Raw genomic sequence first — 26480 nt, 5'->3', positions numbered from 1 at the left:
ATGATCCCCATTTTCCATTAAAATGACATTTTAAACTAAGAAAACTCAACATTTTTTAATATTGAAAGTGGAAACATTTAAAATATTTGAAACTGGAATGTGGTGCTTTATTTTTATTTTTATTTAGATAATTACCTTTATGTTATGGGGGTTTGTTTTTTTCATGGAGCCTTCCAGCACTTTAAGTTCTCTTTCAGAAAGCAATGAAAGAGAGGAGTTTGCCAATTACATGGGAAAGCTAGTTGCCAGTCAGCTTTATCAAAGTATAACTAGAGATAGGCAAGCTAGGTGACTTCCAGCATTACCTTTTACTGGTGATCTTCTACATTCACTTAAGGAATTCTGCAGCCAAAACAGGCTGTAGAGAGAGATCCATCATACACGTGTGCCACAAGGCCCCCAGCATATTTTACAAGTTAGGAAGAATAACATCAAACTAAGAAAAGCCTACACTAAGCTAGGCTGTCAGTTTCCACAGTTATTAAGCTCTATAAGAAATACCATGAGTTTCTGATATAAAGACTGTTCAATGTGAAGTGGAAATGCGTTCCTTTGGTGTTTTCTGTAATTTTAACCTGCCCCTCCTTTGGCTCATTCACTGGGCTTTGCCTGCGTTACGAATCCTCTGATGATTTTAGTTCACAGCCCTGCTCAGCTTGGTCATCTTCTGAAAAATGACTGCAGCTGTCAATCGGTTTGTTGCCTGCAAGGGAGGGTGAGGGCTGTGCTAGCTAAAGGCACTGCTATCTGTATGGGGACACTGCTATCATCATACGATAGCACTGTATTTTAATAAATCAAACTATGAGTCTCCTTTGAGGATATAACTACTCCAGCTTCAGGGAATGCATCAGTAAATGTTCATTTCTGGAGGCTGAAACAGTAGAATTTTATGGGTCTTCTTTTGCAGTTAGGCTGCTGGGCTGTTGGCAACAAAATTCTCAGGTCAGTGGACCACTGCCTGGATGATTCTTCTTGTTCCCAGAACTATTTGTTATATGATGAAGTTGTGATATTTTGCTGGTCTGTACAAGTGATGACACATTGTGTTTTCAGGTTTTTTGAGTAAGATTCCAAATAGAATGGTCGTCACTTCCAATTGTTGGCGAGGAAGACTGCTCTTCACACACGATTTCTAGATGGGGTCGGATTTTGAGGCGGAGCGCTGATCTATAAAGACTAGCCACTTTTGCTGAGCTGACATTCCTGAAAGAGGGAATGGATAGAGGTTTGACAGTTTCTTTTCTGTAACTGGTATTTCACTTATAGATTACAGCAACAGCTTGTTAAACTTGACCTAGGTAAACTTGCCTCCTGTCATCCTAATATTTTGCTTGTGTTTCCACAACTTTTTGTGCTGATAGGTAGGAAGCTGCAACACCTTCCTGCATACTGTAACTTTTTCAAGGCATATGTTGTAGGATGTTTTTATCTGTGGCTCAATGTAGGAGATTGAGATCCTATCATCCCCAGAAACTCCACTGGCTTTGAAAGTTCCTTGCTGTGTGTCACACTAATTAGCTAAACTCAGTTAACACAGAGGCAAATTATTCCCTGTTTACAATCTTCTTTCCCCTATGCCAGTAGCAATACATGACTGTATGACTGTGTGATAGAAGCAGTATAATCATGGTCATCTGGCTTGACTGCCCCAGTACTAGCATACACTTGAAGTCATGCAGACCTGTAGTAAAGAAGGGTAACAACACTTTTGTAAAACTGTGTTCCATCTTCCTTTTCCTCAGATGTTCTCCATCAGGTAGTTTGGACATGAAACCTGCTGGTGGTCAATGCCTACCACTAACACCTATAGCATGTAAACCTGGGCACTGATGAAATAACCTGTGCTTTGCTATTTAGTGAGGGCTAAGTCAACATTATTGTGTGGTGTAGTCTCTTTATGAAAAAAAAAATGTCTGAAAATATCTGCTTTTGTTTGCAAGGCCTTCAGTTTTCTTTAAATCTGCAAAGGCAATTTTATGTGGCTTTGAGCAACCTGGTCTAGTGGAAGGTGACCCTGCCCATGGCAGGGGGGTTGGAACTAGAAGATATTTAAGGTCCCTTCCAAAGCAAACAATACTATGATATGATATGATTGATATGATATGATACAATATTATTATACATTATTTTTTTTCTCAATATTTTCAAAAGATGGTGGCAATGAGCTCTGGAAATGCACCGTTTGTCCTCTGTCCATAACAGAAACTAAATATTGTCCAGGAACAATAAAATTCTTTTTTACAGTAACAGCTGTGGCTGTAACTCAGCAAATTATTCCCTGTTTATAATCTTCTTTCCCCTATGCCAGTAGCAAATATAGTAGAAACAACTTACCATCTGAGTGTATTCCCTACCCTGACTTTTCTTCAGAAAACTGCTTAAGGTTCTGGCTATCATGTATCACCCAGTGTAGTGATCCTGGTTAGCTGTAGTTTAGTAAGGGCCAGCTGCACCCTGGGTTTGATGACTCTTTTTTCCAAGTTGCTTTATTTTTAGAAGATCATTTTGAGCAAGGCATAGCAGGACTTAACTGTACATAAACTGCCTGAGATGCTGTACATAAAAAAATAAAGATTAAACATTGAATTTAGTGATTGAAAGCTTTTGAGGCATAGAAAAGAGAGGGAATAGCAGAGTCAGAAGCTTTAGGTACAGAGAAGTACCGGAAGGAGGTGAAAGCCCCCTTAACGTTATGCTCCATCAGCACTGCAGAGTTGCTATCCTAGCCCGCAGAAATGCCTACACTTCTCAAATAAACTTACCTGCTCTGCGCACTGCTGTATACTTGTATAGCTGTGAGAACTGGTGACAGACAGATGTGGTCACTGAATGCCAGAATCAACAAAACTTTAAGTATAGCCCAGTTCTCACATATCCTCTCTGTTGAGAGACCAGCCTTCAAGTCTCCGCCTCTGACAGGGGGATATGTTAGTGTCAGATTGGATGCAGGTTACAGGAGGAGAGACAATATTCATGACTGCTATATTTGTGCATCTGGGGTCAATAATCAGCAATTATTCTATACATAATTGATTATAAAGAAAAAGTCATTAACTCTATAAAAAGACACACAAGATAGTACCTGCAATTCTCTGTACTGCGTGTTTTCCATTTGTAAATCTCTCTAAGACTCTGTTATGTTCTGTTATGTATACTCTCTAAGTATCTGTTATGTGGGTGTCGAAAATGTTACTAATTTAACTGGCAAGAAGCCAGAACATAATCTGTGTAGAAGCAGTTGGTGGTCTCTTTAATTTAAAATTTCTTACACGCACCTGCTAGTAGATTTTCCTGTACACCTTTCTCTCTAGTCCCTCAAAGTGTGATTTTCAGCAGCCAGAATTTAAAAACGCTGTCAGGTTTAAAGTGGCTTGGGATAATGTGGATGCTGACAGTTGGAGGGAATTTTAAGACTCCTTTGGCCTTACCTAGGAACTTGGCACTGAGTTTTCAGGGCAGGTCCTCGACAAGAAATCATGAAATACATCGACTGCTTCCTCTTAATTCAATGACAGACTCTTAGACTCTGTGGAAATTGTTAGCTTTTAAAGACCAGTCTGCCTTTAATTATGCCAATAAGCTCTGTATGTCTATCTGTCTATTAGGCAAAACATTGCTGGCATTGTTTTTAATACAATGCTTTAATTTACTTAAAGGATAGGAAAATAGAGTTAAAACCATTGTCCTCCAAGCAGGACTTAGAGGAGAATGAAAAATAAGTGCTGGTTTGCCAGCGGCTAAGAATGGATTTTCAGCAGCCCGACACAAAATTTTCCTTCTTTTCCTGCCAAAATAGTGCAATGAAAAGTAGAAACATAAATGAAACATATGCTAAAAGTAACAGGTCATGGGCCACATCCTAGAACTCCTATTAGTACCCAATAACTTCATAAAACTGGGAGCTGTCGTCATGGAGCATTTGGATAAGAGCTCACTGCAACCTACAGGAAGTCTCAGACAGGATTTGGAGCTCTAGACTGGGGAAAATGAGCATGAGGGGCCCGCCATCAATGAAACCATGATATGGGTCTCCACAGAAGCCAAAGAAAGAGGGTTTTGTTGTGCCTGCCCTCACCGTAGTAGCTAACAGGGTCTCCTGTTGGCTGGGCACACACTTTTGAGTCTTGGGAGCCTTATGCCCTGTCTTGTACTCTGAAGGGTGGATGGGGATCGTTCCCCCAGCTGCCCACCTTGCTGTCCTGCTGAGGGACTTTCAGGGCTGGCCTGGGGCAGATCCAGGCTGTGCTTGTGCATGTGTGGCATGGGAAGGAGATCAAGAGGAGACAAGGTGGGGTAGCATGCACTTCCCAGGAGTCCACTATGCTGCTTGTGGATAGACTTTGCTTCTTCCAACATGGACCCAGCCTTCTGCTGATCAGCCTGCTCATACCTTGGGCTTCATCCTAGAGGAACGAGTGCTGTGTCTCACAGGTCACTGGAGTTCATAAGCAACTGTGACCAGATGACTTATACCTACTTACAGGGCAAGAAGCTGGGTGTCCTGAGCACTCAGGACCCAGGCAGCTGCAGCCCAAGCTAGGCTTACTGCTTCTTCTTGCTCTTCCCCAGCTGACTATTTTCTTTGTCATTATAACTATTCCTTTTCCTTCTCATGTTTCTGATCTTTTTATTACATTGAACATCTTCTACCCCATGGCCATTACAGGATCATTACATAATCAATTCTCAAGAGTTTATACATATGTCTTAGAAGGGGCAGAGTATGCAAATACTGTGTCGTACTAAAATTTCAGAAAAGATACGGTTACTAAAGGGAACTCTTGAAAGCTGAATCTCTGGGAAGCTTATTCTGTTTGACACTAGTGAAAGGCAAAAGTCCCAGTTAAAATAAAATGACAGTTGTTTACATAAGCAGAACCCAGTGACTTTAATTATTGCTTTTGGCAGAATCCTAGAAGTTTAATCTTTCTTAAATCCCACAGTAATGTCTGCTGGCTAAGGGATTTAGTTACCATGAAAAAATATTCAGCCACCACCTAACCTAAATGCAGCTATACACTAGGGAAATGTTACCCAAGATAGTTTCACTTGGATGAAATGGGAAGATTGTTCTCATTTACTAATTCATTTAAAAGCCTGGGGAACATGAGATACATATAAATCTAATTTCTTCAGCACAGCATTTAAAAATACTTTAGATCTTTGAAGTTCAAAGATCTCATTTGTATTTCCTGATGTAGGTCCGTCATTGTAGCACAATTTGCTCACACACCTTTTTTTTTGGAAGGCAGTTTTAAAGAACAAAGAATAATACATTCATAATATGGATACAACAGTGAAAACGGTCTGTCAGTTGGGAAGGAACTATCCCAGTGGACATCAAAGAAGATTTCACTGCAATTGCAGCTCCACGCCTTCAATTGTTCATGAAAATATTGCACAAAATATCAGGAAACTGCAACAGGCTGTGATTTCTGGGGCTGCTGAGCTGCCTGGTGGGTGCAGCTTCATGACGGAGAGGGTAAAGTCACTCCTTGAGTAAAGCGTTACTCAAGCTGATTCCAACACCAATGGTCAAAAGGAAATTCCTGCTCACTTCAGTGAGATTTCTTTAAATCTCTGACCTATTACTTTGAAAATCTATTTTGACCACATAAGTAGCTGAAGTGTCTAATTAGTTAAGTTTTCTTGTATAAGGGATGACTTAAAGCTATCATTTGACAGTACCTTTTCTTGCAGCCCTTCAGAACCATCAGGCCTTAGCAACCTTTCCTGTTCTCCTGGCCTTGTGATTCAATACAGCCCCCTGATTTAAGAAAACTAGTGATGTGACTCTTTTGGGTTAGCTGGCAATAAAATTACCTTTTTTTTTTTATTGCAACTCAAGGTGGACTAAATCTCTGCTTCTAGTTTCCATAACCCAAATAAAATACTTCTTTGATGCTTTAAAGAAATGAAGATTATTTGTACATTTCACTTGTATGTTTTATTTCTATTAGAAGAGTGTTTGGGTTCTGTGAAGATGATCGAAATGTAAGTTGCAACTCAAGGCATAGTTTCACCTATTGTTGAAAGTTTAATGCAACTTTATATTGGACTTAAAAATATTATATCAAAATAAAATATGAAATAAAAAATCTAAATATTTCTGGAAAGATTAAAATCTTTCTGGTGAAAAAGTTTATTACTGCTAAACCCTCATTTTTCAACTAAAAGATTTTAGGCAAAAAGAATCAATCAAATCTATCCAACCATTCAATCAGTGACTGCACGTGGCCAGGCACATCCACATGATGACTCTGTTAGCAATCAAAGCAGCTGGTCTATATCCAGTTACATTATGTAATGTTCACCACCAAATAAGCATTTCATTAATTTAATATAAAGAAGGGTGACATCCAGAAAAAATAAATGACTGCAAAATGTTTGACAGTGACCCTCTGTGAACAGCACTTTACTCCAAGAATGACTTAACCCCCATGCTCAGTATTATAGTGATGAGAATCTTTACATTCTTGAAGGAGCCTTTTTTCAGATAAAGTATAAAACTCATCACTTGTGATAACTGAAGATTCTCTGATAACAAAGCTTTTTATAAAAAAGGCAGAAAAAATTAAAGAAAAACCCAGCAGATTTCTTCTTAAAATAGGTTTCTATGTTAAAAAGAAAAAGAAAAAAACCCCAACATTTTCCTTGGAAAATATTATTTGAAAAGACCACAGTAGCTACCTCTAGCTGTCTTCTCAAATGAGTAGATGTAGTGTACAGAAAAAAGTATATATTGTTATGTGTGTAACACATGGTACATTTTGCAAAAGCAGTGATTTCAGCCACATCCAGGAAAAAAATAATGTTGGGGTTGAAACATTAAGTGGCTTATAGCTACTGAGTATTTTGCTTACATTCTTCTGTCATCTAGCATTGAGTAAAGCAACCCATAAACATCTCTTTGTTCCAGTATATGTTGCCTTAGTGGATGTTTTTGAATCATTTTAGTGACCTCTGGCATAAGGCACTAAAGAAGTACAAAGAAAATTTATTCCACACACAGTTCTATAACAAGAGTCCATATGCTGTGTCAGAAATTATGCTGGGCATAGGAATGACAGTCTTTTTGGTAATACAAGAGAAAAGGAGAACGCGTATGGAAGTTAAATGGAATTAATAAAATGAACTAAGCTATTTCTTTCACATTAAAAATTAAATCTAACTCATCTCAAAATGCCTTTTGGGCTATTGGATATAGATCTCCTGACAGCTGCAGATGTAGTCACAGCAGTATTAGAAAAATAGAGATTTTTTCTTCCAAAGTTCAAGACCTGAGCGCTGCCTAAAAAGGGAGACATGCCTTCAAGCACTGAACTTTTGATATTTTTCTGACTTTAATGCATACCAACACTTGGAGTTCAAAGCATGGACTTAGTAACCCAAGGAAAAAAAACCATTAATTTCAACCATGATTACATAACAACACACAATACAATGTAATTTTTACCTGGGAAACCTTGAAAATGCCTGACTGTTGTTTTGTTTTTTTCCTTTTTGGGTGAAAATGGAGCAAGGAGCGAAAAGGCTGTAAATCATAATTGTCTGAAATATTTCAAAGTTAGCAAACTTTTCTGATATGCACGATCTGTAACAGGGAGCAACGTGAATGCCTTCAACAACAATATTACATGCTTCGACGCTGGGATAGCCGCCTGTCCACCCAGCAGTCCAGACAAACAGCTGTCCACTTCCATGTAGTGCTGCTCTGTGCAAGGCTGAAGCCAGAGGTGTTTTCTGACTGGGCAGCAGGTTGGACCTCAGACTATTTTAGGAAAGTTTCAAGGCTGCTCTACCTTTCAGTCAACACCAACTCTGCTATGATTGGAGCTGTACAGCTACTTTCACCCAGCTGCTATGCAGGCTGCTGGATTTGTTTTGTCTTTCCAGGCAGTCTGAATCCTTGATCTTGTTCCCAGAGCAGCCACCTGAAGACTAGAGTCAGCACGCAGAAGGGCATCAATCCTCCTCTTTTCAGTGGTGGTGCAGATTGTTGAATTGACAAGGCTGCATAAGTAGAATCTAAAAGTAACTGTTCCTGCAAACAGGGATTTAAGAAGATGCCGAGGGACCAAGGATAGATCCCTTCTTTCAAGAAAAAAAGTCAGATGAAGGGCTGTTATGTCTGACTGCAGCCAACAGGTATTTCTGTAGAAAAGAAAAGAATATGTACCACACTTTTAATATTTTTTATCCAGCCTGACCATGAAAAAAAAGGTATGTGTAGAGGAGGGTATTACAAGATAACAATGGCACCTTAATGCCAATCATATGCTTAAAATCTCTTAAACATAGAAGCAGCTCACAGCATTGAGACGAACGTCACGTCATTAACATTCTATCTGCTAATTGTACTAACTCAGGAAATTTTCATTAGCTCACACTACAATAAATACATTCTTTTGTATTTTCAAGTTGATCTTACAATACTTGACGCTTGGAAAGCAGAAATACACCCAAGGCATTCTTTCTAGCAGTAACTGAAGCAAGTTTCACAACAGGGTTGTGCTAGTCAGCCTCCCTTCTGGGCATGAAAATATTGCTGAGAAGACTCAGAAGAGTGCAGTCTACTCTTTCAGAAGTACTAGACCCAGTATTATCCTTTTTTTCTAAGGGTGCAAGTCCCTTCCTTCAGAAGAAATTAAGCAGAAAAGTTTACAAGTAACCCAAGATGAAATGGAGCCCTTATCTAATGTAAGAAATGTTCTCAGGTCCTGGATTACAGTCAAGCCCTGATCTCACTGAAGTCAATAGAAGCTTTATTGTTGTTTTCAAGTGAACTAGTTAAAATTATGTTAAGAAACGGTTGCCATCTAAAATATCCTTAACATTTGACACAGGGGAGATTCAAAGGAACCTGAACGTGAAGCAAACAGAGCTTGGCTTCCAGCTGGACTACTGACCCTGCTGGTCACATTAGCAGTTGTAATTAAGTTCCTTTTTGCTTGCTTGGCAATGTAACAGATGTTTGAAGTCTATGTCCTCCCTGCTTTTCTCTCCAAAACACTAAAGACACAGGGCTTCATTCCAACCTTGCCTCCAGGTCTCTCACATAAGGGCACTGCTGGTGTGCCACACACTCTCCTCTGGTTGTCAGCACCCACCCAGCAGAGGCCCCAGGGTCCCAGACGTGGCTACCAAAAGCTGGCTGAGAGCCACTGGCTGTCCATTCTTCCCAAAGGTTCCTTAATCTACTCTGGGGCTGGGCAAATAGCCTCTCTTTGCCTCAGTTTCCTGGCAAGTTAAAGGAGTACACTAGTGTGTGCCGTAGACCATGGAAAGTCAAGTTGTGGGGAGCAAAATGTTCTGCATCGGCACCTTGAAAGTGGACTCCAGCTTTGCTCACTGGCCCTTAAAAAGCCAGTAAGAAATATTTTTTGGCCCCAGAAAGAGACTACATTGTGCCCTGAATAATATAACCTGATCTTCTAACTCCTTCTCACACTGCGCTGAGTATAACAAATGTTAAGCTTAAAATATTTTTTTCTTATTTGTTATCTATCTATTCCTGCTTATTATCTTATTATCTCTATCTCTATCATTTTTATTATTCTTTTTTATTATGTTTTTTATGTCAAGTGGATTTAAACTCAAAAAAAGTTAGGAAATTCAAATTTTTTCGGATGAAAAACACTGAATGCACAAGCAGGCATTGAAACCTTTTGTTGAAATATCTTCTTAGCTATTTATGTATATACATACATATCAACATAGACATGATTATAAGCAAAATTTATTCACATGACTTTGGGAAGACAGAAATAAATATCCTTGGTCTTCATATGGCCCTCATATTTGTATTTTCATATATTTAACAATTACAAATCTGTGCAGCTTCTTCTTAAAATGCAATTAGCTTTTCTAAACACCTGAATGTTTAGGTATATTTACTTCTCATATTGAAAAAAGATATTGTAAATATGGTATTAAAAAGAGAGCATACATAAAATGGGATTATACTCCAGCTCCATACTTGTACTACAGAATTATTCTTTCGTCAGGTACTAGGCTTTGATAGTTATTTAGGGAACTTTCAATTTTTAATTCTTGAGGAATGAGACAAACAGATAAACAGGAGGTTTAAAAATATTTTTTCAATTATTTTCTAATTGTTTTTGACAAATTAAATCAAAATACTGTAACATTAATGAATTCCTAGAACATGTTACTCATGTGTATTTTGAACCATAGCAGGGTATTCATTTGAGAATATATTCTTATTAAGTTCCTATTGTATTACATCCCTGATGGTAAAGAACGCTCTACATAATTTCAAGTAGCTGGAACAATGTGGGCTAAGTCTTAGGGGTAAGAATGCAGAGTGCTTTGCTGGACCAAAGCCACTGTGTTAAACACTAAATTGGGTTTGCCAAGCCTTCTTTCTGCCAAAATGTCACATAGTAAAGACCAAAAAGTTTTGTTTTGGCAAAGAGAAATTTAAAAAAATGGTTGAGTGGAAGAAGAACTTCTAGTGAAAGTATGCCACAGAGCATAGATTAGTCTGGGGAGTATGTTTTATTCTGTTGGTAGAAGACACAGGTTTAAATTACTTTTTTGATTGGCTTGAAGCAAAGATTTTGTCTGAGGTCACTCTGAATTGAAAAAAGTATGGGCTTCCAGTGTAGAATTTCTGAACTCCAGGTTTTGAATAACTGCCCTTCCTAGTAGAATGCAGCACTTTCTCCCCTTCCCATGGTTTTCTTGAATTCATTTAGTGGCGATTTGAAAAGAGATTTCAAGACCTATTTACTGATAGAAAACGAGATTTCAAAACCAATTTTCTGTGTGTGACAAGGAAATGCTCTCAATGCAGATCTATCCAACAACTTGTAAACCCCAGCCCTCAGTGAGAGCAGAATCTCTAACAGGCAAACCACCCAAGAAACCTTGCAACACTGTGATAAGGTAAATACGACCGTAAGCAAAATAAACATATTTTATTGTTTATTATGAAATTGCTTCTCTTCAATTCTCTTGTTTCTTTTTCTTCTACAGTGGTAGACAGAGACCTGTCTGAAGGAGGCAAGGGAGATCACTGACTGATTCCACAGGTCAGTCTAAAGTGTATGTGGGACTTTCTAAAGTGTTTTGAAATCATTTCAGCTAAACTGATTTTAAAATCAGAAAGCATAGGACCAGTCTGAAATATTTTTATCATACTAGGCCCTAAAATCTTCAGCAAGATGCCTTCTTTGGATATCAGTTGTTTGAGCCTAAACCATTTCAGTTAAAGTGTATTAGATGCCACTTCAGTTCCCTGTCCTCAGAGCAGACACATCTGGTGGCAAGAATACCAGTCTCACTGGCAGTGAATAAGGTAAGGGAAGATTGCAGTTAATTGAAAGTGTTGGAAAATACTGATTTAATCTATTTTGGATGTAAACCACATTAAAAATAAATTGAAAAATACAAAACCAAAAAAAAAAAACCAAACCACCCCAGAACATTTTTTACAAACCAGAAAACCACTTTCAAGTACCTCCAATTTTAGCTTATTTCTTGTTGAAATGGTTTCAGAAGTCAAGAAAATATTTCAGTAAAAACCCATCAAGCCCCTTACACAACTGAAGCTTGAGGGTGTACTATAGTCCAATAGTTCAAATCCCTTAGCAGAACCAGTTCAACAGTTCTGCAGAAGACAGATTAGAAGCTGCAGATCATACTGTTCTTTTCCACTGTGATTTCAAGCTGGCCACTGATAGCGGTAAGCCAAAAACTTAATGACGATATTTAAAAAACCTGTTTTACACAGTTACTTTTTACAAGAAGTTGGTATTTAGCAGTTGTAAGCAGCAGCAAAGCAATATTGTGGCTTGACACTGTTTTGGTTGTAGCGATGATGTGGTAGGAAGTGGGTGTTAAGTTCCCTTGGTAACAAATAGAGGATAAATGATACACTCTGAATCACCAGTGAATCATTAACAGAGTTCTGCTTCTGATTTTTGGCTTTTCTTCCCAGATTCTAAATTTACAATATTTTTAAGATTATGGACCAAGGTGAACACTTCACAGGATTCACAGGTGTGGGTGGTAAGGATTAGTTTGTTTAATATTAGACTTTCTAACAACATGAAAACAGGAAGATTTAATAACCAGTATTTAGTTTCTTTCAGCTAACGTAATTTAGACTCAAAAGGTGTCCAGGTTCTTTGTAGAGCAACAGGGAGGTTGGGGGTAGAAGTACAAACTCTCAGGGGCCAGCAACAGAACCACTGTGTCCAGCACAGTTCAGGGAGGTCTGTATTTCTCTCACAAAGCTTATAAGAACTTATGCTCTGTAAGCAGGCGCTGTACTACATACACACTGTGCTGGAAAATGAAGTACAGCTATCTTTACTGTGAATAAATATATGGATTTTAATAAACCAAAACAAAGTGATAACATATGCCAATCTGAGCATCTGGGAGCTCCCTCAATTTTAAGACATGATGACACAAGTGAAAGTAAAAAATAGCAGGCTATTAAAGGAAAGATTATCCACTTAGAGTGTATGTGTGTATGTGTGTGTGTATACATGTACGTACATAGGTTCATTATCATCTGTATTAGTGCTGAAATTGTTTTAAACAGAAGTCACAAAAGCAATACCAGGGTTCAGACTGTGACTTTTGAATGGGTTTAATTACATAAAATTAAAAATTTACTATAAAGTTACACATAAAGTATATTCTGTATTGATTCTTAATTCCTATGGGAGTTCCCTCAATAGGACCTGGACCAGATGAAGGTCTAGGCTCTGGTGCCTTGACATACCGGTTGGAATTGGACAGTGGTCAGATCCACCCTGTCAGGATCTTGACCCCCCACTGGGTCTTGTCCATTCAGTATTGCGTGACAAACTGCACACGTTGAGTAGGCAAGAACAGAAAGAGCTTGGGAAAGTGTTAGTGCAGCAAGTAAAAAAAATTTATTCTAGAGGTTTTCCATCTGAACATTTCTAGATATGAATATTTACATCAACATTTGGATATTTATTGTCAACTGTACAGGCTGTAGTTTCATATGCTGTTATTAAGTGATTGCATTGAATTAGCAATAGCATAGTGATATAATCTCTCCAGCCCTCTGTGATGGTTGCTGTGTACCTGAGCTTATAGAACAGATGAGTTACAATAAGCAAATGATGCTGACAGAAATATGCTTTAGGACTATGACATAGTGGCAGTATAATGACTATGATGAAAATTAAGTCTTACAGAATCACATTATATGCTCTGTATTAACCTGCGCATTTCTACTGAATTTTCCTCAGAAACACCATGCTGCATGTTAGACTGATTGATCTATTTTATCATCTAAGATCTAATAACCTCTTTGTGAAATGTTTAATTCTGGTTAAAAGAAAATTAACAAATTCAAAACTGGTTCTGGCTGCTATCCCAGGGCATAAGAAAGAGTAGATTTAAATTAGTGTGTAGGCTGTTATCTTGGGAAAACACCACCACTATTTTTCTTGGGTTTTTACTTTTCTGGTGCATGTTTTAAATTATGAAAGCACAATCAACTGTGAAAGATCTTCTTGGGTCATTCCATACCCTTTTCTTTCTAAGTTGAATTCAATTATAAAAGTTTGCTTCCAGCAAAAGCTTTCAAAGCAAGGACACAATGTTCTTAACTATTACTCCCTTTCTGTCTTATGAAATCTTACATACATCCTGCCAACTTGGAAATCAATGGTTATAAGAAAATGAGAAGTTTTTTATGTATTTACTGGAGTAAGTAACTTCTTCTTCCATACCTATTACATTGATGGTGGTGAATAAATTTCACTGCAGATATAGAGGTCAAAATTGAAGCCAAAAGCTTCCAAAAATTTCTCCCTCCTGTAAATGTGTACTTGAATGTTGAGGTTGTGTAGTTAAAAGCATAATATAATCCACATCTTGCCAGTTTATGCTGCTGTCAGTAACAATTAGTGAATCTTAACATGAGAACGTGATAAGTTAGTGGCCCAATTAGACCAAGATTGACTCTGACCTTGACTTGATACAAGGTTGTTGTCCACTCTGATTTTTGTAGTATCAGACTTCAGAATAAAGCCTCCATGACCACAAGGAAAACTGTAGTCGTAATTCTCTTTTGGTAAAGGCTCAGACATCTCTGTGCTTGAAATTACTGCACAAAGGTGCAGTTGTGTCTACTCAGAGACTGAGCAAGGAAGGCTGGCTATGGTCAGCTGACTATGTTTTCACTGGTTCCTGATATACAACAGCCAGCTACTCAGCGTAGTTTTATCTACATCATGGGCTTCAGCCGCTCTGGAGATTACATCAATGCAGCTTCATCAGGTGCTTTTCATGGACTGCTGAGCTTAGTTCTCCCAAATGCAGGTAATTCTTCCATGTGCTACAGTTACCCACTAAATCTTCACAGAGCAGAGCCCTGCTAAAAAAGTCAATGCCTCTTTACGCTGTAGCCTCCGTCTCTATTTCTATCAGTAGCAGTATCCCAGGAGCTAATTTTGCCAAACTGTTTAAGGTCTAAGAACCTTTTCACATTGGCAGAGTCACGTTAGAAGACAGATTTAGGCTTGTCAAAAGAAAACTAAGCCAGCTGGCCCATAAAGAGATTGATTTGCTTAAAATTTTTTGTTTCTTGTACCTTCAATGGAAGAGCTAGATACCTATGCAAAATGAACTGAAGATTGCATCAATTGCTTGTGCATCCAAAAAGATGGAAACCATCTATGCTAGATGGACTGGGTTTTCCTCTCCTGGTCTCCAAAGATGTCTCCCTCTGTCTATTGATTGTATTTTCAGGAAGTGAAGCGCCTGTGCTGGTGGACTCCCCTTTCCTGGGACAAGGTAAATAAAATTATGGCAAGGCAGCACTAAAATGAGACTCTGAATTAGGAGACTGATTCACTGCAAAGATTTTTGCTGAAGCTGCACACACTTAGAGGGGGTGACTAGCACCATCTATCTCACCATGCTGGTAGCCCATCTGAACTAAGTTAGGGAGCACATGGGTGCCCCAGTCTGTACCAATGTAAAGTTTCACTGACTCTGGATGAATGGTGAGAAAAATCCTGCAAGTTCTGCTGAAGAAACCCAAACATATGCATTCAGCATTTACATGCTCTCAAATATAGTAAGTGCTTATACTGACATTTAAATTTCACAAGTACAAAGTTTCTGCTTTTACAGACTAATCTGATCCATCTCTAAAACAGACATAGTCTTTCCTTTGTGATATTGTGCAATATTTTTTTTCATTTTTTGGCTTCTACTTCCTTAGTTATAGAGCAAAATAAAAAGTATACCTTGGGAGTTTAGGAAGTTATTAAAAAGAGAAACTTACTCAGAAAAGGAACTTCTTTTTTTTCTTATAGATGCCAGACTCAGACAGATGTCTCTTCTTTTTTTTTTTTTTTTTTCCAGCTACAACACACACTGTGGTTATTTGACTCATTATATTCCACTACAGATATCATAACTGAACATTGTCCTTTTGTTTATCTTCTTATGTGTGAATATACAGCCTTTTCCAGACAGATGTTTTTATTTTACAGTTGCAACCTCTACAATTTCACCTGGCCAGCTTCTTTTCAGTATTTCATCAGTGTCACAGGTGGAGATCATTTGCTATGACTTCAAGGTTATTATTCTTTTTGCAGATGAGAGATAACAGATAAGCTATTATTGTCCCTGAGGGGAAATTATTTTCTCTTGTACTAGCAATGAGTCAGCAACATGTTATGATGTATGTGATCATTCACTGCATGAATTTTCAGGCAACTATACGCAGGGTGTTAGCTTGTTTGCTGTGCATTACCTGTTACTTGCTGAAGTATTGCATTCAGAGATTCCTTCGGCATTGAAACAACATAAAACTGAACGAGAAACAAAACCAACAGCTTTTACGTACAGCAGGAAACAGTGTAATTCTTTTTACCCAGGATCTGTCACACATTGACCTTCTAAATTTATTTTTAGATATCAGATGTGTGTCTGCTGTGTGTTTGACTTCCATCCCCCCTTTGCTTTTACATTCTTGATACCTGGAACCACCTATACTCAGAAGGGTCCCACAGAGGCAAGCACAGCCCCCATGCCGAGCATCACCAGCAAGCAATCCAGTGTAGAAGAGGCTCCAGCTTTGGATCCATTGAGATGTACAAGGTGCTCTTGCTCTCCATGCTTGAAATTTTAGGGAATATCACAAAGGAGTGTGTAGCAGAGCACCTACTTTCAGATGTATCCATGAAAACCAAATCAGGGGCTTTGGCATTCAGGTAATCTTCCTGGGTTTGGCTACGTTTTGCCCTGTGATGACTGGCTCCTTACCATCCTTCATTTTACATTTTAATTCTTACCCTTTTTCCTTCAACACCCTTTCATACTCCTTTTTTTCTATTTACTTTACTCCTTTCTAATCAATAAGGAAACTAACATGAAAGTGCTGCCTTCACACAGCTCAAATCTAATTATTTTACCACTTCCTCTGCCTTGGGTCTTCCCTTTCTATTTGCTTGATAAGCTTTACAGGAAACCTATGTCTCTATTTGTATAGATGCTAGACAGGATGATGCAGGGCTTCGTTCTTTATTGACCCTCAGGCACTACCAAATAGTATCATAATATATGTTCTTAAATTAAGACCTATACTTTGATGACAGAGAAACTCACGCACAGTTTTTCTTCTTTCTGCTTTCTACTTTCCTCCCAGATCACCATGTAAACTTTTACACTAAGATTCTTCATCTGAAACCATGGATTTAGATGGTTCACGGGCTGATACCTAAAGCCTCATTTTGCAGCTGTTTTACTTTGTCCAGTTAATGACAGAGTCAGGCACACAGTGTAATTAATTATACCAGCATGTCTAAGGACTACACAGCAGCAGAGGCAAAGCAGGTCTTTGCAGGAGAGCCTTTAGCCTATGACATGCGTAAAGGGAAGCAACCTGGTGTAATTCTGTCAATGTTATATTACACTTGTGTTTACTTTCATCTTTTAAATGCTTGATGATAGTAGAGTCTGATTTGGGGGAGTGTGTGTGTGTGCACAAAGACTGTTTTAGATCACTCATGTAATAAAAAAAAGCAGGGGTCATCTGCCTTATCTTCATTTTTTTAACATTATTCCCTGGAGAAAGAAGGCAAATATGTTTAGCCAACACTTTTTGAAGTATGCTTATGTTTTAAAAGTTGTGAATGTAGTATTCATTCCAGATGTCTGAGACAACTGTATTTCACATATCTGCCAAAGGATTTATCAGGGAAATAGCTAATAAGGGTTAGTTTTGTATGGTGAATGTAGCCTTTGAACGACACTTACTGCAATACTCCACTGAGACTGAAAAACCGTAGGGCATGCTGGCAGTGGTTGGGAGGTTAGAGTGTGGGAAGAGAGACTGGGGTAGGAGGTGTGGCTGGAAGAGGAGCTGTGGGAAGGGGTGGAGGTGATCTCTGAGAAGTAACCTGTTGATTATACTGTGTAGATGTGTAGATGTTATGTTGCCCAGTTAAAATTAAAAGAAATAACAGCGGGCGGCAGGGGGGAGGAGAAGGAATGGCATTTCCTTCAGTCCTGTGAAATAGAATAAGCACAGTTATTTAGGCTATTCTTTAATCTGAGTTATTTCAATGTGAACAGAATTACCTGCATTGCTGGTTGTCTCTGGAGTGAAAGAGCACAAAAGCAAAAATAGGTGGGCAGCAGCAGGTCCCAGCCAGCCCCTGCACTGAGCTGCCGGTGGGACCGTCCTGGGCTTTACCAGGAGCCGCGCTGTAAGACTTACGCTAGTTTGCATAATGAAACAGTAAATTTTAGTTTCTGCTAATGTTCTCTTTACCTACCTGTTAAGTTCACTTAGGTTCCCTTCTGACATTTGAAAGAAAACAGAGGAACTGGAAAGATTTTTCTTAAGACAGAGGATTTTGGGGGGGTTGTTGCAGGTGAAGATTAAGTTAATACCACCTCTTACTGAGAGACTGTCATTGACAACAACATAGAAATATCTGGAAATATTTTTTTTTTCATTTACCCCCTGAGGCACTGTGCACTTGTGTCCCTTGGATACATTTGTAAAGCTTGTTATCTTTTGTTATCAGTTCCCATTCCTTATATTTCCCCTTCAGGGAAGAAAACTTCTCTTCAAATGAAGAGTCAGTCTTAAAACAACAGAAACAAAAAGCAGGTGGACTACTTATTTTAGATAAAAGGATATATTCTTGAAAGTAATTTAGTTTGTCTGTTTCTGTTGCTCATGTCAGGACCTATTTACTTCACCTGCAGGAGTAATCTGACTTCAGTTATTTCCACACTTTGGGTTGAAATTCCATCAAAAGACAAAAGCACAGATGTGTCTACTACAACTTGCACCTCAAACTTTGTCACAGGCTCAATAAAGCAGTGTGTGGATGTGTTCAGCTTTCAAAGAGTAAATATTTATTTCTTTGAGATCAAATGTTTCAAATTTTCTTCCTAAATTAGGAAGAATATATTTACAGAATAGCTAATTAAACCAAGATATACTCATAAAGCTTCCTCTTACTGATGAGGATTGATTACTTCTATTCTGGAAGATTAAAAAGACATGATCGTTATTTTGGGGTTCTTATTCCCAAGCAAAATAAAACATTTTGCTTTTTTTTTACCTTCAGTGGAAACATTACCCTTTAATTTAAAATACAGATTCTTACTTTCTCATTGCAGTAGCTTAAATATATAATCTGATCGATTACTGGTTCCAAACAGTATTTGTGTCACTGAGAAACACATTTCTGTGATGTTTTCTTAGTCATGTGTGCAAAGAATCTCTTGCTTCTCATAATTCTGGAGTCTCTGCAGACAAATTACCTGCCTTTCATCTTTCTCCTGGGAGGGGGGTGGGTTGGGGGGGGTAGATTACTAGAGGGAAAAAAAGGCTTAGTAAGAGTGTTTATGTAATAGAATTGGAATGTGAGACAAAGGTAACAATTTCAGGAAGAAAGACTTTTAAAAGAGCAGAATGGAAAAGGAAGATGAGAAGATAAGTTATGCCTCCTTTTACATTTACCTTTAAACTTTCTCTCCTGCTTTGTAAAAATCTTTACTTGTTGTTGAATAAAATGTACCATTTATTAAATGTACTATTGTTACTATTAACCTTGTGATGGATAAACAAGTCTTAGGGAAGAATTTTAATTTGGCTGGAGAAGAAGGAGGGGAACGTAGTAATCTGTTTTTCCTTCTTTTTGAAGCCATGTCAGGAAGTAATGCTCAAGTAAATTAGAGAAGCGTGAAAATATGGCACAGGATCTAGTTCCTCTTCCTTGATGCAAGCAGAACCAGCCTTCCTATCAGACATGATTATATAAGGAATTTCATAATAAAATAGAGCAGAATCTGCCTGCATGATACCAAAAAGATCTCGGACCTTTACTTCACCAGTTTCAGGGACTGTGAGGCCTTCTGAGTAAAAGTTTCAGAACATTTCAGAATTTTCAGTTTCTCCCCCCTCCCCAATATTTTCAGCATTTCAGAACATTTGCTCACAGAGGCTGTTCGGGACAGAGGGAGAGACTGACCTGTTTTTTGGTGTCCTGTGGGTGGAAAGCTGCTTCATCAAAATCTTGCAGGAAAATCTTAGAAGTTTGATATGCTCAAGTGCACAGTTAAGTCTGATGGAGGCTGATATTGCTGTAGGAAGTGGGTAGTACTGGGTGCTTTAAACTGGAGAGAATTGAACCTGAGGTCCAGTATCTGTCCTAACCACAAGGCTGAGTAGCAGCCTGACTGAGATGCTGCTATGGTGGCTGAAGCTGATTCATCTGTGCTGCCGAGAATGGAGGTGTCATGGGGTAAAAAGGAAAGCAGGTAAAAGAGAGCCTAGTCCACCAGTTGGAGTGCCTGGTAAGGGACACCACTGAAATGCCATGGCAAGGATTATGTATGCATTTATATTAGATCATTGCTACACAAAATAAAAACCAGTCCTGAAAGCAGAGGCTACAACCCCGACCTTTTGCTGAAGCTGCATCTGAAATAAGCAAACTAATTAGATAGAATGATTTCCATCACTGTTGATTTCTTAACTGTGTTATCTGAAATCTTAAACAAATGCTATAAATATATGTAAATATATGTATAAACATGTATGAATATAGAACTAGTAATTTCCTAACCAGTATTGCCTGCTAAACCATTAAGGCTTCAGTGGTTAAAACAGCAGACAACCTAACCACTCTGTGCTTTATATTGCTGTAACTACTCCAAGTTTTCTTGATAAAACACTTGCCAGGACCCTGTGGTTGGCTTATATCTCAGAACTATATTGCTAGTTACTTGTATTATTTGGTGATGTTTCATTTTGACTGTCAGGTTCCAGCATCCCGTACTTCTGTGATTCATTTTTGCTAAAAGAATTCACCAACACCTCCTCCAAAGTTGCTTAAAATCACTTGCCTGAATTATCAAGAAATGCAGTACCACAATATCACAGGACTTCCCAAATTCTCTTTCTTCAAATACTACATCCTGAAGTTTCTTTAATACTGTTCCCAGAAAGTGACGCATGATTCTTTATTAATTATGAAAGAAGTTAACTTAATGACTGCACTAAAAATGTGTTTTTCTCTTCTCACCATAGCTTGAAGGAAATATCATTGCCAAGGCACTATCTCTAACATTGATCTCGTACTAGTAGTGTACATGTAACCTTTTCATGACTGATTCTTTAAAGCTTAGCCAAATGGGGTTTTTTAACATGTGAATGCAGATCTGATTTCATTTCAATAGACTACATCTTTAATTGCATGAATATTGTAGACATTTAAGGTTAAATATTAATTTCAGTAAAAATGAAGACAAAAACTCTCTGGCTGTAGGGTGGCCGGCATTTTGCTCTGTTTATGCACAATTTTATTGCTGATATGCACATTGAGCTTTTTTTTTCCTTTTTTTTTTTTTTCCTTCCCCAGTGTAATAATCTGAATAATACTACACTGGAAGTAACCTGCTTTTGTGAGTTTGATGGATAGGTTATCTCAGTGTCAGGAAGTACGAGGGAATATTCCAGTGTTAGCTTCAGATATATTCTCCTGGTATCATCAAGAGCCTGTCTGGAGAAAAACCTTGTGTTTGTAGAGACGGTAAGTGGAGCAGTTCATATTCTTAGTTATGTTGTGCCCTCTGGCAAGCCTGCCAGGAGAGTGCTGTGCTTGTTTTGTGAAGAGAAACCTCTTCCACATTCCAGCTTGAGCATATCTATTGTTTTCAGACATAAACAGATGTGTTCCTTACCTAAGGGAAGCTCTCAAAAATATGGAAGTAAACCAGAAGAAACTGATGTGAAACCACAACAGTATTTGACCTGTCTGCATACATTAATAATCCCAACTTTAGCTGAAGGCAGAGGTCTGTTGTATTCAGTTTTATTTATTTGCTTGGTTTCTGCCCTGCAGTATGTAAGAACAATAAAGGATACAAGAATTAACTTCATCTTTCTAATTTTAATTAGGATTTTGCTAAAAACATACATGTTTATTATGTCATTCTTAGTCGTTAAATGCAGGATAATTCAGATTTGCTTAACAAGAGCTGGGAAAGGGAGGGTAAACATATTCTTTTTTCTGCCAAACCACACTCTATGGGATTAATTATTAATTAATTAATTCAAACCACACGGTATGGCAAAAAGTGATGGAAGGATTCAAGAAATGGAGATTAACTTTATTTTTACATCTTATAAATTCCAAAGTATTCAATTTTAAAATGTAAGTGCAAATAGCATCTCACGTCTGTAAAACTCAGTGAGACATAACTTAAAATATGAGACTAGAGCTAGAATTACTTGCAAAAAAGCATCATTAGTGGTTGAAAATCCTTTTAGTCAGAGACAGAAGAATTTAATCACTCATTCATAAGTAAACTGTAAAGTTTAATTTGTTCATAGAGCAAACAAGATTTCCTGTAGAAATTCTTGAGAAGTATAGTTATCATGATAGACTGCTATCTTTGTTCTTTATTTGTTATTTCTGAATGCACATCATATTAGAACCTTGGTTTCCATGCTACTGCAGTGTGATTCATATCTTGTGGTTAAAAAGACTGGCTTTTGTTTCCAAAATTTCTGCTGTGAGAAAACATCTGCTGAAATGTAGATAGTTTGTGGTGTGTGGATGAAATATGCATTCTTTATAACCTCCTCCAGTAAGAATAGACTCATCACGAGACATGTGACAACACTGTTCACTCAGTTACAGTCAAGTTGACACATTATCCACTAACTGTATGATCAAACATTTTTTTCCATTTAGAATGAAAGTTTTCGTGTGATATTTACACATGTATGGTTTGCATAATTTCGAGGTTGTAGATGTATAAATTACTTTTGTTGCAGGACAGACCATTTCTGTCTCTCAAGATGATACAATCAAAATTATTGTTCCATAAAATATAATAATTTCTATTACATAGAGCAAAGGCTCCTTACAATACCAATGAACACTTGTTCAACTGGAAATCCAGCTTTAAGTCCTAAGAGCAGAGTTTTTCTTATTTGGCTACAGTTTATTGGGCTGTGATGGGAACTATCTAACATGTTCCAACATGAGTACTCATTGACAGGAGCTACATATTGATGCTGGCATCTCCCAAGCTTCCAAATAGAGTTCATATGTCTAGACCAGAAATCCATGCTTTTGCATCCCTAAGCTTCTCTACCCCCTTTCTCAGCTGAAGGACAACTCCCAGAAGGAGTAGAAGACCCCCAACCTTTCTGTTACATGTTCCGTGTCTATCTAGCAGCCGCCTTACCCTCCTCAATACTTTATGGCTTGTGCAATTCTCTTAGATAAGAAATTCAACCTCTTTCTCACCAGTTTGGAGCCCCATCTCCTGTTTCCAATCTCAAAGCAGCCCAGGCCTGCACCACTTGCGAATTGTCTGGAAGTGCACCCACACCACTTGGGGAGGGACAGAAGCAGCTCTTCCTTGTTCTGTACATACATAACAATACATCGTTTCCTTTGCAACAGGTAGAATTAGTACCACAGTTCAACACTATCTTTATGGAGAAATGGTATTACTGTTCACGTTACAGGGTGGTGGATACAGATGTGCTTCCTGGGATCCCTCTGCGGCCAAGACAACGCTGTCATTGTGCTTTGTAAAGCAGAGGGGAACTAGAATGCCACAAAATTTTGGTGTGAGGAATATTCATAGAAGCATAGAATTGTTTAGGTTGGAAAAGACCTTTAAGATCATCAACTCCAACTGTAAACCTAACATTGCAAAGTCTAACACCAAACCATGTCCCCCCCAAACCCTAATATTTTGAGATGGACAAGCAGCTCGTGAGGATTTTGAAATTCAGGCTGCCTTAATTGGGTCACTGTATATTTACATATCTTCAGCAACTTAAAAATGTTTGTATTTAGCACAAACATAGGTAATGAAATCATAAATACACTGCTGTCTAGCATTGTTAGCAGTCATGTGAGGAAGAATTTTAAAAAGACAGAACTCATGGCATTTTGTGTGCCTGTCACACTGTGATATCATCAGCTGCCCAAACAGACTCTATTACGTTCTCAGTCAAGGGCTTTGCCAGACTTTTGGATGAATCAAAAATACCTCCAAAATGCTTTTCTTCTCTATTCAAGTACTAAGTTTGAGTTGCCAGAAAAATTTTGTCTAACAATTTCTATCACATAAGGAAAAGGTTACATTTCAGTCCTGTTTTCAGTGCATAAACGGTGCAGTACACCACTGACAGATCCACAGACAAAACTACTCTTCAATTTATTTATTTTTTTAGTTGTCATGTCAGCAGGCAAATGTGGATGAAAAGGGGAGAATGCACTACCCGTTCACCCACAAAAAGTGCAAGCACCATGTAGGAGTTTGCACCACTGTTTTCTGTGTAACACATTTTATAGAGAAAGATGAGCCTCCAGCTTTCACCGTGGTTAAGAGGTACTGCTGGAGTGCACTCATCCTGCTAGAAATCCAGACTGCAGTGTGCTGAAAGGGACTGCTACTCTGCCAAAGGGAAAACGAGGAACTCGTTAGAGAATGCCAGCATCACTAAAATACTTCTTACTGATAGATTTCTTCTTCTGTGTACACAGAGTCTTTGCAGTGTTCATTGCTTCCTCTAAATTATTGATACTTTATTTTAACAGCACAGCTATAAATGGATTGCCTGGCTATCACATGACAGGGTAGACAGCACAATCAATTGCTTTAAGGTTATAATTTGTTCCAATGAAATCTGAGTGTTGTGGTTCTGCTGATACGCTTAAATGCAATAGGGAAAGGACCAGGTATGCAGACTGGTAATGAGGGGAGGGTGATGTTTTCTTCTCTGAAGTCGTTATAGTCTGCAAAAATCTGACAGAGTTTTCTGGCATTACACGCTTTTATTGCTTGTAGCTATTTAAGCTGTTTAATAGATATTAAGCTATTTGGTTTAGTTATTTAAGCAAAAGGCATGTAACAATGAAGAAATGTGTTCCTTGCATAATGAAAGTGAAAAGAAAGACAGGGGAAAAGCAAATTTTTTTGTTTAAAGACCATTATCTTCCTGCCACAAATTCTTCATTAGAAAACCAGCTGGCAGATGCTTAACTGTCTCTAAGGGTAAATACGTCTCTGCAGCCTTGAACAGGACAGTAACAAGATGAGCGATTTACAGGAGATTGTGGTAGTCCCAGTCAGTAGCAGCCAGTACTGTATAAATCAACCCTTCTGCTGTGTCTGTGCATTTTCTAAGTTTAAACAACACAAAAGTAGATCTCTGTGAAACCCATCCTTGCATTTAAGTGGCTCCCTTAAAATTCTTCATGTGATCTAGCCTGACTGAATTCTCAGAAGAAAATAGTGTGCTAGCTCCTAGCACAGTTACAAATTTCCCTGTGTATAAGTATTCCCCAGCTCACTAAGGCCAGTATTTCATCTGCTTTGTTAGGTATCCCAAGCAACTCCACTGCAATTGTCAAGAAGAGAGAGATAATGCTGCAATGTTTGCAGCAGACTTCACTCTAGAAAACTAAGTACTCAGTCAATGTACATACATCATTTCCTACTCAGCCTTCTCTTTTTCCTGTTTCTTTAGCCTCACAAATTTAACAGAAATTTCACAGATCCTCTTCACAACCGTCTTCCAGAGTACTCATATGCACATGCTCTTTCTACTCCATATACCATATAAAATACAACTGAAATGAATTTTTCCCCCAGTATCATGTTAATGCTTTGCAACACAGGAAAAAGTTACACTTCTTTCACAAGAAAAGAGAAAAATAGAGTAGCTGAAAATAGCCCTTTAATCATATTTAAATAAGTTTTTTAAATCAATGTTACACATTAGGGATAACACATAATATGCTCACTTGTCCACAGGAAAGCTCAACTTCCTTTCTTAATTATTAAAATTAAACTGCAAACTGCATTCTGGATTTTAGAGAATATGGGAAATAAAAATATGCGCTCATATATCCTGGCTGGTTCTTCAAAACATGTGAAAGTATTCCCACAGCTAAGTAGTTAATGTAACAGGTGTCTTACCTCCTCCTAAACTGATTTTTCTCTGTGGCTGCTTCCTACTACTGAAAAGCAGAAATATGTGTTATGTTTGGTAAGCAGCACAGTATTCAAAGACTGATGAATTCAGCTATGATCCTAAGAAAGATTATTTCATCATTTGTTACAACTTTCCCCAGTGCTTTTTTGCCATGATTTTCTCTGTTTTTCTTTGGATTTCTTTCTTCTTTACAGTTTGAAATGGAGCTTGCTTTTGCACAGTTGGTAGGAGTATCATATATGTTTTCTTGATATTAGCCAGCACTAAAAGGGTGCTTTTGGTATGAGATGCTTGAAGAAAGCAATCAGGGAGTGAAGTGGGTGTTCCCTGTTCTCTGACATTTTAATAAGCTGAGCTAAACTTTACAATCATATATTCCTGTTACCTCAATGGGATTGCTCTTGCATGGAAGTGATCAGATGCTCTTAAGAGGGAGCCTCCCTTGGATAGGGAACTGGCAGCCTGATCAGCAGAACATAAGCTATCTCTATATGCAACTGTGACCTCATTCAAAGCCCTTTATGGAACTTACGGCATTGGTGACATTTTGAGAAATCATGTTTCCTTGATTGTCTCTCATTTTTATACACGACTGCTAACAGTCTGGTTATTCAATTTTTTTTTTTTTTTTTGTAGACATAGGGGAAGTTGTGGAGGAAAATGATTCATTTAGTTGCTCTGTGTGGGTGTGTGAGCCTATGGATTTAAAAAGCCACAGGAGTACAGAAATATACAGTGGGAGGAGAAATTGCACTGAAGATTTTGTTAGCTTTGGAAGCAACCGGTGTATTTTCAGATCTACGTTTCTCCATTTGGCTGTATCAGTGAGAACGCTGTATTAGAATGAAAACATGATTTTTCAGTCGTGGTTGGATTTCCGTCATTTTTATCTGATTAACAAATATAGTAACATCTTGTCTATCAAGTGGTTTAACATCTCTGTGGTATAAATGTCAAG

At 38.1% G+C, this 26480-nt stretch overlaps 1 long non-coding RNA gene across 4 annotated transcripts in view; it reads left to right on the top strand.

Annotated features, from left to right (window-relative positions):
• LOC129784503 (uncharacterized) overlaps positions 1–26480 on the top strand; it is a 140862-nt gene that overhangs the window by 96411 nt on the left and 17971 nt on the right. For 3 of the 4 annotated variants that reach the window (XR_008747322.1, XR_008747324.1, XR_008747323.1), the window contains one exon: positions 11005–11060. This is a non-coding gene — a long non-coding RNA (uncharacterized LOC129784503). Of the gene's footprint in view, positions 1–11004; positions 11061–11968; positions 12040–14769; positions 14815–26480 lie in introns of all 4 variants that reach the window. The other variant, XR_008747325.1, reaches the window with a different exon arrangement.

Source organism: Falco peregrinus, chromosome 5 (assembly GCF_023634155.1).
Source record: "Falco peregrinus isolate bFalPer1 chromosome 5, bFalPer1.pri, whole genome shotgun sequence".
NCBI lineage: Eukaryota > Metazoa > Chordata > Aves > Falconiformes > Falconidae > Falco > Falco peregrinus.
This window is presented reverse-complemented; position numbering and strand designations above follow the sequence as displayed.